Below are 15600 nucleotides of genomic sequence, written 5' to 3'. Positions count from 1 at the left end.
TGTAGCCTAACTATGAATTCTTAATTTCTCAGTTTAATTATTTATGAATTTTCATTCAAGTTGAGTATCATTTTGCTGTGTTTATGAGCTTGATTTTAATCTTGGTGATTGGCCACCATTTTTGTCACAGCCCGTCCCGGAATTTTAATTCCGAGGACATGAAAAGACGAAAATGCCCTTAAACGGGACTAAGGGGCGAAAATTTAACAATTTGGATTGAGTTGGACACGTGGGATCCCCACACCCCTCAATCCTCTCCCTATTTTCTGCATACTGTCTCTCTCTCTCCTCCCTCACGAATCTCTCTCTCTCTGTCACTCTTCTTCTCCGTTCGAACAAACCAACCACAAAACAACCTTAAACTTCCACCAACGACGGAGTTAAGACCACCATCGAACTCCTGGAGACTCCACGATCACGTAGACACCAATTTCAGGTAAGTTTTACTTCGGAAAACCTAGATTCTAAACTCCCCGTGAAAGTGCACTGTTCATGATCTTCGAATTGACTTTGTTTTAGGACAATCCAAGCTCACAGTGAGCTTAGTGAGGTTCCAAGGAAGCTCGGAGTGCTTCGTTGGAAGTTTTTGGACGTAAGAACACGGAGATGGATAAGTTCAAAGTTTGGCCGGAGCTTTCGAGGCATTTTCCGGCGAATCCCCGGCGAGTTAGGCGTCGAAGTAGGTATCAATCTCTTCGTCTCGTCAAGTACTACAACTTTCCTTTTTGTTTCACTCAATTTCGTTGAGTATTGAAGAAGTTATACTCATTTGAAAAATACCCAGTTTCCGGCGACCTCCGAGGCTTTCGAGGCAGTTTCCGGCCAAACTACGGCGAACTAGGTGTTGGGAAAGGTACCATTCTCTTTGTCTCTTCAAGGGCTACAACTTTCGTTTTTGAATCACTTGATTTCGTTGAGAAATGACAAAGTTATGGCAATTTGAAAAACTGCCCAGAAAACGGCCGCCGGAAAAACCAGTCCGGCGACCCAAGGAAGAAGAAGGTGCTACAGTAAAAATAAAAAATAAAAATAAAATTATTTTAAAAATATGTCGACGTCCGTGACGTCGAGTAGATCACTGTGGTATATTCATATACCTAAATTGAACACCGTATGAGAAAGTTATTGAAGATTGTTGGTTAGGTGTTCAAATAACGTCTTATATTTTTCACATTTAGGTGAAAATGTGAATTGATGATCCGACCGTGGATCGTCACCAAACTTTGATACGTTGTAATACGTAATATTTGAGGATTATTGGAACTTACGGATTGGGAATCCGAGTTACGGATCTTCCGGAATTGGAATTGTAAGTCCATAATATAAAATGTTAACCGTCACTTAGTTTTGGAAATTGACGGAGATCCGACCGTTGGATGGTAATGAAATTTTAGGATGTTGTCCTAGAGGTATAATGTGGACCTCTGGAAGTTATGGATTTAAAATCTGAGGGGTGGATCTTCCGGATCAATCTACGTAGTGACGTATTTTATATAAGTTATATATTCTATCGATATGAATTCTGAGGTTGGAATTGATTATTGTTTTAGGCGCCGATCGTCATGACGCCTTGGCGTATTGTGCTAGGGAGTTGTAGGGCGAACTCCAGGTGAGTGGGCAGTTTTGTTTTCCGTATATATATATATACTTAACGTTTTCCCAGAAATTGAAAATGCATGAAATTATGTTTAAAATGAAATGCATATGAGTTATGTGGAAAAACGGGAAGTGAAATACCATGCATAGAATTGATATGAAAAGTATATAGAAATGTGAGTTGAAATGCCATGCATGAATTAATATATGATGCATATGTATGAATTGGTGCGGTGGACGCACAGGTAAGAATTGATTTATGATGCATATGTATGAAATGGTGCGGTGGACGCACAGATGAGTATTTAATTACTGTTATGATGATGATGATATATATTGAGCTCAAATCCTGCACCATGGTTTAGTGCTTATAGTATTCACCGCATCGCACGCTCGCCTTGGATCCAAGTAGATGCTAGTCGTACAGTCCACGCGGAGTGGGTACGACAGACCAGTCGCGAGAGTGTTAGTGAGATTCCGACTGGTGGGTGACCTTAGATTATGTGCACAGATGATTTATGAGAAGCACTAGAGCGTAACTTGTGTGCAGAAGGCCGGACGGGTCACAGAGGTGACTCCGGTAGAGTGATAATGATAGATTTTGAGCTCTAGGTTCAACCGTATAGGGCTATTAGAGGGCCTACGGTTGATTACTTTCTTGCACCTGATATGATTATGTTGATGCATTCATACCTTATTACTGTTGAGATGATGTGGCATGGCATAATTAATATGAGAAATGTTGAGATGACATGGCATGGCATGATTGATAAAGAGATAATGTTGAGATAGTAAAAATGAAGTTTTGAGAATATATATGTATATTTATATTTTACATTTCTGGGAAAGTATACAGGTTTTACGGAGAGGGGTTACAACGTTTTGAGAAATGTTTGTATTTGGAAAAGAATTGTTTTACTGACCCACTCAATTTTGGTTTTGCGCCCCTCCAGGTTCAGGAATCACAAAGGTGTGGTGACTACGAGGAATTCGACGGTGTTCTGACAGATTGGACAAAATTAGGACTCACCTTCGGGTGTATCAATTTAAATTGTATCTTAAAGCTTCCGTACTGTGCAAATGGTTACGTCACTCTCACGTGACGGCCAGCATGCCCTCCTTCGGGACGGGGTGTGTCAATTTTGGTTTGAGTTGAGTGTATTTGATGCGAGTTAACACAGATGCCATGTTGTTAATTCGGTTTTAGCGTCTTGCAAATGGTACCATGAATTCCTTTATGTAGATGCCATACACTAGGTTTCATGCGGTCTCTTAAGTAGTTCTCAAATTGTTAATGAACTCGTGTGTGTTTAGTAATCTAGATGCCATAGATTGTTAGCACATATGAGCATACATAGTAATCTAAATGCCATGGATACTATATGAATTAGAGGAACTAGACCGTCAATTTGGATGATTACTCATTAATAATTGACTATAGGAATTGAGTTGGATTGGTTATGGTGAATCGGATGCTCTAGTGTCTTTCGCAATTGATTTATAATTTGATTTCTTTGTTGTTCTTGTAAACTTTATGTGGTTATATAATTAAAACACAAACGAAGGAATTTTAGCTGACCTGATCATGAAGCGATAGCCATTGGAGATCAAACGAAGAAGATGAAGGATGCGGCAACACCAAAGTCTTCTACAAAGCACCTAGCTGGATACAACTACTTTATGGGAAGTGTTTGTTGTGTCTCTAGGGTTTGCAGGGACCTTGGTATTTATATTGGCTAGGGCATTAAGGTTCCATCCATAAAGGAATCCCAAATCCCACTTTTTAGCCTATCAGTTAGGTATCATAATCACATAAAATCAAGGACTCCATTAATCTTACTTGTATTACAAGACACCTAATATAAGATTGATATCTTTAGGAAATAAATCACAATATCTACATTAATCTCCAATATTACATTCCTATTATATATTGTAGACCATTTAAGGTTGATTTACATCGGAATAAATCCAACATTCTCCCACTGGTCTACACATATAATATTTATGTTTATACTTGAAATTGGAGATTAATGTCACTTTAATGGCCATGTAGTTGTGATAACATCATATCCTTGATACAAGTTTCTGTCAAATAAGTCTTTCAACATGGAACTAACAAGGTTGTAAGGTTGACACAACCTAAAACCTTCATAATCACACATGCTAAAATCCTCATCCACATGAAACACCGTCAAATTATGATTGCAAAGATGAACTTTAATTACCTGAATGTGTCTCAACTTTTATCATCTCAGGTCCTCTTTCATGCAAACTTTTACTGCAGTTGCAAACAAAAAACTTCATAAAACATAATTAATTCAACACCTACGAGCAAGATGAATTAACATGTTTTTGACACTAGTTCATATACCATATTAGTTACTTTCGTGAGAGAATTTTTCAACACTTATGAGCAAGATGAAAAAACTCTTACAACTAATACAACATATAAATCATGTCATGCCATTTTAAGTCGAACCAAAAGAATTAATCCACACCTACGAGCAAGAAGATTAACCATCCCTTTATGACTTAAAATGCAATTTGCTTAACTGGATATCAGATATATCATCATCTGATAATTGACCAACACATAAACATGTGACTACATGAATCCAACTAGAGATTAAACTGAATAAATGGATTCAATCAATCATACATACCTTATAGGTCATCTGCAAATGTAAGGCATCAATTACATGAAACTCAAGCTCCCACTTATTTGCAACATCGTCACTTAATTTGCAAATCACTACTTAAATCATACTTTTGAAATATGCTTGTGGGAACACCCTTACTTAGTCAATGAATGCATATCACTACAAAATTGTCTTTCTTTAACCTTTCCTTAACACCTTAAATAGCATAATCTCGATGAAAGGTAAAACTAAGACATTCACCGCTGTTTGTACAAAACCATGCATTTCACAACCATCTATTTGCATTAATAATTCCATATTTGCGCTAAGTCCCCACGAGCCTCAAAATTCTTTCTAAAGATTAACAAATAATCAATCAAGGCATCCAAATGATTTCAAGTAAAAATATACACATACCCCAAGTACTCATTCTGCAACTTAAACATATTATTGTCATTCGAGTCATGGCATAATTCTAATTTCATCAACCAAAACACATATTCATGGAAGATAGAATAACACTTTATGCTAGTCCACTTAATGCTCAAAACTCTAAACTTTTAGAGTTTATACACTTATTGCAAATAAGTTAATAAGTGTGAAGCCCAATTTTCTTTCACTTATTCTCCCACTTGGGCAAACACTCATTCATATATTCTTTCAAGGATGTACCTAAACAAATTTTCTTCATATTTTAGACATAATTAAATAGACATCACAACCAACATAAAGTTATCAAAAGAATTTCAGCAATGAGTTACACTTACTTTAGAATTTATCATAATTAATTTACAAGCTTAATTGCTACCAAAATTTTACAGATCAAAATAGACATACTAATCTTCATAAAATAAAAATATAGGGCCATTTTAAGTAAAACTAATTGTCTAAAATGACGTCTCAAAAAAAACAAAAAACAATCTGCCAGAAAAACTGTCTGTACGGTATGGGTTACTAGTAAATTCACCATAATTATACTACATGGCAAAAATTTACGAAAATTTGCAGACACATAATAGACATATATATGTTGAACATATAAAAAATTCAGGTCGTTTGGTGATCATTAGACGTATCATTCACTCAATTTAAATCAAGACATGCAATCTGCCAGAAACAATCATGTGCATCTATCATGAATTTATACATCCATAACAATTCAATTTCATATCATTTCAATTTCGATGTCCAAGGGAAACTCTAGTAGTCAAATTTCATCATCTAAAACGACATCATATTTCAAATTGAAAAGATTTACAAGCATAAGACTTAAATAATGTGTACCTTAGCAATCCTTGATTAACCTTCATGGGTCCAATACTTTGCATCAACAAGTCTCATGAATAGACACAAAATATGTTATGATGCAACCGATTTCCATGCCTTAAAACCACAACCTATTATGGGGCTCATAGTGGGATTTTGTAACTGATGGCATGGAACTTTATCCCCAATAAACTTCATGAAACTAGATTAATTTACACCTACGGGCAAGCAAATTAATTAGTTTCTAGTACTGAATTATATGTCACAAGAGTTACCTTCATAAAAAACTTCAACACCTACGGGCAAGATGAAGTTTTCACAAACTCCTGTGAAATAAAACCCATACTATGCCATCTTAATTAAAACAAAGGAAACGATCCACACCTACGGGCAAGAAGATTATCCCTTTTATTCTAATTAAGATGCAACGCTGATCAAAGTAACTTAAAACCATAGTCCCAGCATCAACTAAGCCGCTACGGCTTGCTTAGTTGACAAGACATTGATCATCTCCAGCCTAAAACAATACAAACGTCACATGGATTAATTAGCTGTAAGTGATAAAATTATGATAACATGATTCAAGCTTCGAGTCTTGCCAACAAATGGCCTTAATTTAATAATTTCCTTCATGACTCCCTTCGATATCCAATTAATCTCAAAAAAACCTGACAACATACTTGAAAGGAGATTAATCACATATAGATCAGTTGTATAAGAGCTATAATATCAATCTCACAAGGATATCAACACGTATGAGAAAACATGATGGAGCTAATAGATTCAAAATGGAAACACTTTAAACAATATAGTCGCTTTTAATTCAAAAGCCAAATTGTGATATCACTTAAATGCTCTCTTAAGTCAAACGAGTTCCTTTCCTTTTGTACCTTTATTTCTGTAGTACAAGACTCCTAAAACATTAGCTTCACAATCGTGCATTAGCCTTGTAAATACCAAATTAAGCAAAGGAACAACCAAAAATTCTTTTCTTCCAAAAGAAAAAACCCCAATACATGCCATACATTAGCCTTGAATAATTTCTTTTCTTCTCCCCTTATGGCACATAAAATTGACTCATCAAAACATTGTTTAAATTCTTTAGGCATAGGAAAAACTAACAAACCATATACAAGTTTGAAAACTTATGCTTATCAATTTTAGTCATATGCTTTGAATGAAATACATACCGCATGCCTTCATATGTTCACCACTTCTTTATAAACATATATATAATCACATGGCCAACCATAATTCTCATATAAATAGATAAAATACAAATGAGAATTGTCACATAATTACTGCATACCTCATTCATTTGTATAATGTTCTTGTTCTTGTTCTTGCCACTGGATGCTTTATGTCATTCTCAGTCAATCCACAAATTATGCATCAATTTCATAGTTAACTAGTCATGTACAATTAAATGACTATACTGAGATAAGAAAGCAAAATTGTAGACAAAACTAATTTTGGTTAGTCATGCAGATTCCTTATGGAGTTAATATGACATTAAACATTACTTGAATTAATCCCCAGTCATACCCAAGTACGAGTACATAGTGTATATATTCTGGACATAACAATAATTTTACTGCATTATTAATGCTAATCTGCCAGATTTATCATATATTTGTGTCTTTGCATAGGATCATCTCAAGCAATATAGGACAATCCAATCCCCTTAAAAAGAAATATACCATATGTCATTTTACTACATGTTTGCAAAACTTAAAATTTTAATCCATATTGATTATTTCCAACAACAACCAATGACATGGCTATTACATTCGGTCTATATATATTTCCTACACATTATCATGTAACACAACTGAATGAAAATATTTCCATGAATTCATATTACCCATAAAAAATAGAGCAATAGACTTACTCATGTACTAGTGCCGAAACACCCAGACTATTTTGACATAATATAGTCTAAAAAACAAGTAAAATAATTTATGCATATTTACATATGCTTCTCGGTAGGCTTTTCATATGCAAATAAGAATTTATCATGTTCAAAGCATATATTTTCTCTTTGTTATAATTATCAAGTTCAAAACTTAATAATCAAAACTAACCATATGTATGATCGACTGTTTCGTACTTGACATATATAATGATCAACACCATTCACTTTGATAGAGGACTTTACCGAGCTTGCTGAGTTGAGACGCTTGGGAGGTGACGTCCATGACTTGTCTTCCGTTGGACGACGTTGTCTTTATGCCTCGGCACGGTTTGTTGGCTTTACCCGCTCTTTAACCGACCTCCATCTGATTCTGATCTTTTATATTTAACTAACCCTTTCTGATCATGAGATTCTATCATTGGGCTCATTGATCGTCTCAAAAAATTCTCCAGTGCAAAGTTAGAACACATGACTATTTCAATTGAACCAAAACATTAACATGAACATTGAAATAGGAAGCCTAAAGAAGTCTTCCAATTAAAACTAATTCAATAAAATAATGAACTAACTATTTCAATCTTTCTTTCTTATAGTTAATTCAATATCATCATTAAGCGCTTCAATTAAAATAAAGGCCCACGTTTGGGTTTGAAATTTTGAAGGGTGGTGGCGGTGGAAGCAAAACTTGAACTCAAGAGACATCACTCGCAGAAACAGAATATCCAATTATGTAATCGTTTTATTTAACTGATAATTTCGGTCTCTAAGACCAAATAGGAACTGATGCAAAATATGTGCTGTGCATATCATATTAATATGCCAAGTATATGCAACTATATGCGGAAACGTACTGATCCCGTTTTCAAGGAGGTCCGGCATGGTGGTGTTGCCAAACATATGCAATCACAACTTGGATTAAACACACGCAGAATATTATGTAATCCAATATTAAACCTAATAGGTTTTAATTATATAATCAGAGGCTCTGATACCACATGTAAACTTTATGTGGTTATATAATTAAAACACAAACGAAGGAATTTTAGCTGACCTGATCATGAAGCGATAGCCATTGGAGATCAAACGAAGAAGATGAAGGATGCGGCAACACCAAAGTCTTCTACAAAGCACCTAGCTGGATACAACTACTTTATGGGAAGTGTTTGTTGTGTCTCTAGGGTTTGCAGGGACCTTGGTATTTATATTGGCTAGGGCATTAAGGTTCCATCCATAAAGGAATCCCAAATCCCACTTTTTAGCCTATCAGTTAGGTATCATAATCACATAAAATCAAGGACTCCATTAATCTTACTTGTATTACAAGACACCTAATATAAGATTGATATCTTTAGGAAATAAATCACAATATCTACATTAATCTCCAATATTACATTCCTATTATATATTGTAGACCATTTAAGGTTGATTTACATCGGAATAAATCCAACAGTTCTTGTCATTTATTTAAGCTCATTTGATTTTTGTTTATGTTTACAATTTCAAAGTTCTTTCTCAAATCATCAATTTTTCCATTTCAATTAAAGTGCAATACAAATTAAGTTAGATAATTAGAATTATTTCAATCTTAGTTGGAACGATCTTGTGCTTGCCTACTATACTACTTAACGATTCGTACACTTGCGAACATTAAAATTTGGACTTAATTGGGTTGATTTCAGTTAATTTAATTTTGGAAACAAGGAGCAACACCTATAATCACCTGCCTACCAGCAGCATGTTTAACATAATGCTGTGAAAAATATCCTCATTATTCGATACCATGTCAAAGACCAAAAGTTAAAATTAGGTATCATCAAGATCCATATTAGTAGACTCCTTTGTTTGGTCACTCAAAGAGTGATCAATCATTAGCATAAAATCACTACAGTGATGCGTGGCTTAAGAAGAGCACATGAGATGCAAATACTATTAAAGGTGTACGGGGCTGCTTACTGTGGTGTGGTCACTGTTCGAAGCAGCAAGAACCGTTGCTTCTGACTTAATACCCCGCATGTTTGCTGGCTTCAGATTGCAAAGAACACATACTTTCCGGTTCTGCCACAGAACAATTAATATGAATAAACGTTGACAGAAATTGATGGTAACTTTATTATTAACAAATTGGTAGATGTAAACAAACCTGCATTTTATTGAGAGGTATATATTTGACAAGTCCACTGACCACTGTTCTTGTTTGTCCTTCACCAACATCAATATCCTCTACGTAAAGTGAATCAGCATCAGGATGCTTCTGAGCTTTAGTAATGAGGCCAACGCAGATGTCAAGCCTACTAATAGAAATCTCTGCTTTAGCTGCAGATTTTTTGGGCTGTCGCTTTTTCTTTCCACTACTGTCTGCTATAACAATGGCCTCTTAGAATAAATCCAGTTATGCCAGAATAAGTAATAAAGGGTATAGTATTCTTTTCAAGTACAGGTACCCACACTCGGGATAAGTTATGTATTTTTTGTTTTCCAGTTACAAGGAGACGCTGTGTATTACTTGGTGAGAAGTATAACACCAAACGACGAAGATCAACAGAGCATAAGAAAGATGTCTAGAAAACTGTTCAATAATAATAAGGATGCAAATCCTATTTGGGCAACAAGCACTACTGGCAGTCCTCAATAAAGACCCCTCGCATCATTCCATAAATCCTCATCACAACATAATATGTACAAAAGAAACAGGAAAAGATTATCCTGATAACAACAGAGCATGCAATAAAGAAGGGGTCTTCCTTTCACTGAACAGGACTGTTTCATTGAACAAGTTACCAACGTGCAGATCAAAAATGATAAAAGTTTAAACATTAGGGTTCAATGTTTCTTGAAATTGTAGTTTTAAAGTTCGCGAAGTAGTGAGTATAGTTTAAGTTACCAAAAACACCGCATTACTAAAGTCCTCAATTTGGGGTACTTAAAATCCACCACCACAACCACTCGTATTCACAACCTAAAATAGGATATATCATTCTTTTTACATGTGATTGTTTTTTTTTTTGGTGTGTATGGTGGGGTGGATTAGGAGTTTGCATAAGATTAAATGTACAAACCTTATTGTTTGGACCCGATTTTACACTATCGGCCCAAGTAATCGAGGCCGTTGGGTAAGCAATTTTAAAGGATAGTATTATGATTTTTATCGTAATATTTATCCGTTAATATTAATTACTTTTGGCATATTCTTATTATATTTTCAAGCAAGCAGTACAGTTCAAGTGGGCTAGGAATTCTTGTTATCAGATTGGGATAACATGATGGGTGTGATTAGAATTGTCAAGATGCATGGTTTTCTTCTATGCGTGGAATGCCAAGATGAAATCTCTGATAATGGAGCCGCTCATATCCTAGATGGGATAATTATTAGCATAAAAATATATGCTAATATATGCAAATTGGTGGGCTGACTCCATCAAATCCTACGGCCAAGGACCAATAAGGATGTGGAGATTTTGAATTAAACAAAGTTTTATTTGGTTGGATAACTGCATGATGACCTCATGCGATTATATTTGTTTGATCCCGTCAAACATGGATGCTTTTTCATGGTCTTTTTAAATCGATAATGATCCAATTTGAGATAAGGGCTGATGGGAGTTTAATCTGCACATGCAAACCACACCACAGATCAAATACAATCCTTTGAAGATCAAGCCACGTCAGGCATGCTCGTCCCTATAAATAAAAGGCTACAAACAATGGAAAGAGACCTCCGAATTCAACACAAAACTGCCCTGCGTAAACTCTCTCAACAACTTTGAGATTTTTTATTTTCTCTTTTCGCTGACACATCTTCCGTTGGCATCAACAGCACTGTGAAAGCAACCGGTGATATCTTAAGTCGGCATAGATAGCTCTGTCACCGTAGAATCAGTCAGTCTCGCATCATCTTCCGTTGGCATCAACAGCAGTACAGCGAGGACGGTTGATTACCTATCCAAGTCTCGGTTGAGAAGGATTCCTGAATCCTTATTGGTCGAGGTCATCTCATCAGCCTTCTCGGCAAAGTGAGGTGTTACAGTTATTACATTCGGCACATTCAAAGCCGAATTCGATTTGTGAACTTCATAAGAATAGTAGCCTTGTCTTCAGGCTCGAGAATCCAAGAGGCCGAGACGTGTTCCTTTCTCGGCCGCAATCGTAAGATGCAGAAGTCAGTAGAACGACCCAACGCAACATCAACAAATTTTACTCCTCGGCCGAGCTCGGCCGACGAGTTGGCACGCCCCGCATTCATTGAAGGACGTAGTTAGCTTATAGATTACTTGGCCTGCGTGCCACGTAGGCTTAGTAGTTTTTAGGGTCAACATTTTGGCACGCCCGGTGGGACCCAGTGCTAAAACTACGAAGTTCACATGATCTATCTCGATCAGGCTTCAAAGGATGAGAGTCATCGCCTGTTAAAGAAGCAAAAACAACTTCTCGAGAGATTGGGAAGAATTTTTGAAAGGCAAGAGGCCGGGGGGCAAATTTCCACTCCAGCCACAACCAATATTCGGCCTAAGAAAAGAAAATTGTTAATTTAGCCGAAGAACAAAGGCCACCTATTTTTTCGGTCGAGACTGGAAGTGTGGTAGGCCTAGAAGAAAATGTTCAAGTTGCTGAGCCACAAATTGACTCAAAAAATGATTCGTCAGAGGAGTGCTCCAATGACGAATAAGGCCGCAACATTGGCTTAGCCCAAGAAACTACGACAATTGATATGATTATTGGCGATAAAGCCGATATGGAGAAATCTCATTCGACTAAGATGTTTGAATTAAAAGCCGAAATTATTATGCCCGGGGGGCATGGTAATTGTTCAATACATTCGGCAGCCGATGATAAAAAATATTTCGCCAAGTCGAAAATATTTGGAGGAAAATCTTTATTCGGCCTAGAGCGAAATCAATGTGAAGATTTTGTTATTACAAGATCTCGACTTGGAATAAAGCATCGTTGGCCTCCTCCTAACTATGTTTCGGCCACTTTTCTTTTCGTTTGTTAAATATATATATATATATATATATTATTTTCTTAAACATACGGCTATGCAAGCCGATGCATAAGAAAATAAGGGGGCAACAACATTCTGGCCGAATAAAAAATTTTGGTCGAATACACTTGTTTGACTATTTTGGCCGAATGCATTTATTTGTGAACTTTGCTTACAAAAGCCTCGGTCTTGGCCCCATTACGAAACAAAGCCTCGGTCAAAACATATATATATATATATGTAAAAAAAAAAAAAATGTGATAAAAATTTGCATGGCCGACAACATTATTCCAAGGCCAAGATTTGATTTTGTATATATATATATATATATATGTATAGCTAATGGTGTTGGTCTTCGGCCACTCTAAGACCTCGGCCAACGATGAGTCCCTCGACCACTAAGCATATGGCTAATGATCCTCGGCCACTCAATAATAGACATCGGCCAACGATGATGTTCCTCGGCCAAATTTTTGCAGATATATGTTAGCCAAGAGGGTTGGTCAATAACAGATATTGGGGAAATCGCCGAGTTGGGCACAAATGACTAATTTCCTTAACCGTTCGGCTTACGGGCCGAAGCTCAAGGAAACTGGGGGGCAATGTTTGGACCCGATTTTACACCATCGGCCCAAGTAATTGAGGCCGTTGGGTAAGCAATTTTAAAGGATAATATTATGATTTTTATCGTAATATTTATCCGTTAATATTAATTACTTTTGGCACATTCTTATTATATTTTCAAGCAAGCAGTACAGTTCAAGTGGGCTTGGAATTCTTGTTATCAGATTGGGATAACATGATGGGTGTGATTAGAATTGTCAAGATGCATGGTTTTCTTCTATGCGTGGGATGCCAAGATGAAATCTCTGATAATGGAGCTGCTCATATCCTAGATGGGATAATTATTAGCATAAAAATATATGCTAATATATGCAAATTGGTGGGCTGACTCCATCAAATCCTACGACCAAGGACCAATAAGGATGTGGAGATTTTGAATTAAACAAAGTTTTATTTGGTTGGATAACTGCATGATGACCTCATGCGATTATATTTATTTGATCCCGTCAAACATGGATGCTTTTTCATGGTCTTTTTAAATTGGTAATGATCCAATTTGAGATAAAGGCTGATGGGAGTTTAATCTGCACATGCAAACCACGCCACAGATCAAATACAATCATATGAAGATCAAGCCACGTCAGGCATGCTCGTCCCTATAAATACAAGGCTACAAACAATGGAAAGAAACCTCCGAATTCAACACAAAACTGCCCTGCACAAACTCTCTCAACAACTTTGAGATTTTTTATTTTCTCTTTTCGCTGAGACATCTTCCGTTGGCATCAACAGCACTGTGAAAGCAACCGGTGATATCTTAAGTCGGCATAGATAGCTCTGTCACCGTAGAATCAGTCGGTCTCGCATCATCTTCCGTTGGCATCAACAGCACTACGGCGAGGACGGTTGATTACCTATCCAAGTCTCGGTCGAGAAGGATTCCTGAATCCTTATTGGTCGAGGTCATCTCATCAGCCTTCTCGGCAAAGTGAGGTGTTACAGTTATTACATTCGGCACATTGAAAGCCGAATTCGATTCGTGAACTTTGTAAGAATAGTAGCCTTGTCTTCAGGCTCAAGAATCTAAGAGGCCGAGACGTGTTCCTTTCTCGGCCGCAATCCCAAGACGCAGAAGTCAGTAGTGCGACCCAACGCAACATCAACAAAGTTTACTCCTCGGCCGAGCTCGGCCGACAAGTTGGCACTCCCTGCATTCACTGAAGGATGTAGTTAGCTTATAGATTACTCAGCCTGCATGCCACGTAGGCTTTGTAGTTTTTAGGGTCAACACTTATACTTAAGAATGAACCGGAATGGTAAAAGGAAACCCTTGGTAGTGCATGTGTGACATTTTTACCTACTCAACTAAAAGTAAATAGACAACGGAATTCTTACCTAAAACTTTCTTTTTTTTTAGTTGTGCAGCTACCTTTACCGCTTCACCGTCTACTCTCTCTTTTCTGTCAGCTTGACTTCCAGCAAACTTCTGCCTCCAGAATTCTACTTCTTCATCTTTTTGTGTGCAAATGTAACATTTCACTAAATGAGAATCTACGAATAGGGAGGTGATGCAACAATTATACCATAGAGAATTCAACTTTGAAAATCAAAACCAAATGGTAAGTATTCCTCAAATATTTTTTTTTTCCTCATAACTCCCTTTCCAAATACTGTGACATACTGTGGCCAGTTTGCTGATTTTATTTCCTTCATGCAGAAGAATTGGCAATTACAATCATTCCATCACTAATTTCCAATAAGATCAAGTTGTTTCTTCCTCACTCATAACTCATCAGTGTAAATACATATATTGCATCAATAATAACAGGTGTAACAACAATAACAAAGCCTTTTCCCACTAAGTGGGGTCGGCTATAAAAATCCTAGAACGCCATTGTGCTCAGTTCTGTGTCACATCTTCCATTAGATCCAAGTATTCTAAGTCTTTTCTTAGAGTCTCTTCCAAAGTCTTCCTAGGTCGTCCTCTAACCCTTCGGCCCTGAACCTCTATCCTGTAATTTCATCTTCTAACAGGAGCGTTAGTAAGCATTCGTTTCACATGTCTAAACCACCGTAACCAATTCTCTCATCTTTCATTCAATTTCGGCTACTCCTACTTTACCTCGGATATTGATAGGAGCATATTTATGCGACTTAGTTAGCTTGTTTCTTGGCATTTATGTTGTTAGTTCATAGTTATTTGTAGGTCCAAAGGGTTAATGTGGCAAAGAAGTGCATTTTGGAGCATTTTGGAACATTTTTGGGCATGAAATGGGTGGCATATTCTTGGAGCAAAAGGAATGGACGAAATTTGAAGTTTGTGCATCATCCTCTCCCTATAAATAACCATTTTAGCACACTCATTTCACCCAACACATTCACTACACCCATTACATCCACTCATTACCAAACACTCATCCACTACACCCATTACATCCACTCATTACCAAACATCTACCCACTACACCCATTACATCCACTCATTACCACAACCCACTACACCCATTACATCCACTCATTACCAAACATCCACCCAATACACCCATTACATCCACTCATTGCCAAACATCCACCCACTACACCCATTACATCCACTCATTACCAAACACTACTCATTACCAAACATTCATCCACTACAC

At 36.8% G+C, this 15600-nt stretch overlaps 2 long non-coding RNA genes across 2 annotated transcripts; both read left to right on the top strand.

Moving 5' to 3' along the window:
- Window positions 1–228: 228 nt before the first annotated feature.
- On the top strand, window positions 229–607 carry LOC139190475 (uncharacterized). The gene is made up of 2 exons (XR_011574709.1): window positions 229–436; window positions 520–607. It is a non-coding gene; the product is annotated as an uncharacterized lncRNA (long non-coding RNA).
- A 104-nt stretch (window positions 608–711) lies between these two features.
- LOC139190476 (uncharacterized) lies at window positions 712–2738 on the top strand. The gene is made up of 3 exons (XR_011574710.1): window positions 712–853; window positions 1551–1609; window positions 2550–2738. It is a non-coding gene; the product is annotated as an uncharacterized lncRNA (long non-coding RNA).
- Window positions 2739–15600: the final 12862 nt, after the last annotated feature.

Source organism: Malus domestica, chromosome 13, assembly GCF_042453785.1.
Source record: "Malus domestica chromosome 13, GDT2T_hap1".
Taxonomy (NCBI): domain Eukaryota; kingdom Viridiplantae; phylum Streptophyta; class Magnoliopsida; order Rosales; family Rosaceae; genus Malus; species Malus domestica.
This window is presented reverse-complemented; position numbering and strand designations above follow the sequence as displayed.